Genomic DNA, 816 nt, shown 5'->3' on the forward strand with positions numbered 1-816 from the left:
CGCCTGTATTTAGCCTTGGACGGAGTCTACCGCCCGATTTGGGCTGCATTCCCAAACAACCCGACTCGTTGACGGCGCCTCGTGGGGCGACAGGGTCCGGGCCGGACGGGGCTCTCACCCTCCCAGGCGCCCCTTTCCAGGGGACTTGGGCCCGGTCCGTCGCTGAGGACGCCTCTCCAGACTACAATTCGGACGGCACAGCCGCCCGATTCTCAAGCTGGGCTGCTCCCGGTTCGCTCGCCGTTACTAGGGGAATCCTTGTAAGTTTCTTCTCCTCCGCTTATTTATATGCTTAAACTCAGCGGGTAGTCCCGCCTGACCTGGGGTCGCGGTCGAAGCGACGTGCGCTTCGTTTGTTGGGTCGTTCAAAGGCCATAATGCCAGCTGCGCGCCGGATGCACTGCATTGATAAAGCGAGGACGCCCACCATGCGCTGTGTCCGGCGCGGTACGCCGGCAGCCCAATCTTCGGTCCAGCGTCCCTTGAGAGACGAGGGACCAGATGCCGCATCCCGATTCCCGTTGAGGGTGGTTGGGAGCGTGTTTTGGCGTGACGCCCAAGCAGGCATGCCCTCGGCCGAGTGGCCTCGGGCGCAACTTGCGTTCAAAGACTCGATGGTTCGCGGGATTCTGCAATTCACACCAGGTATCGCATTTCGCTACGTTCTTCATCGATGCAAGAGCCGAGATATCCGTTGCCGAGAGTCGTGTGGATTAAATAGCTTTGCAACACGAGGGACGGCTAGCAAGCTAGACATGCCCCCGGGTTAGGCACAGTGTTCCTTGACGCCTTCGGCGCCGTGGGTTCTTTTACCCC

General features: G+C 60.5%; 1 non-coding gene across 1 annotated transcript; it reads right to left on the bottom strand.

The window, feature by feature from the left end:
- Nucleotides 1-550: 550 nt before the first annotated feature.
- Nucleotides 551-706, bottom strand: LOC119343209. The gene has a single exon (XR_005165956.1). It is a non-coding gene; the product is annotated as a 5.8S ribosomal RNA (ribosomal RNA).
- Nucleotides 707-816: the final 110 nt, after the last annotated feature.

This window comes from Triticum dicoccoides, unplaced genomic scaffold (genome assembly GCF_002162155.2).
Source record: "Triticum dicoccoides isolate Atlit2015 ecotype Zavitan unplaced genomic scaffold, WEW_v2.0 scaffold119340, whole genome shotgun sequence".
In the NCBI taxonomy this organism is placed as follows: domain Eukaryota; kingdom Viridiplantae; phylum Streptophyta; class Magnoliopsida; order Poales; family Poaceae; genus Triticum; species Triticum dicoccoides.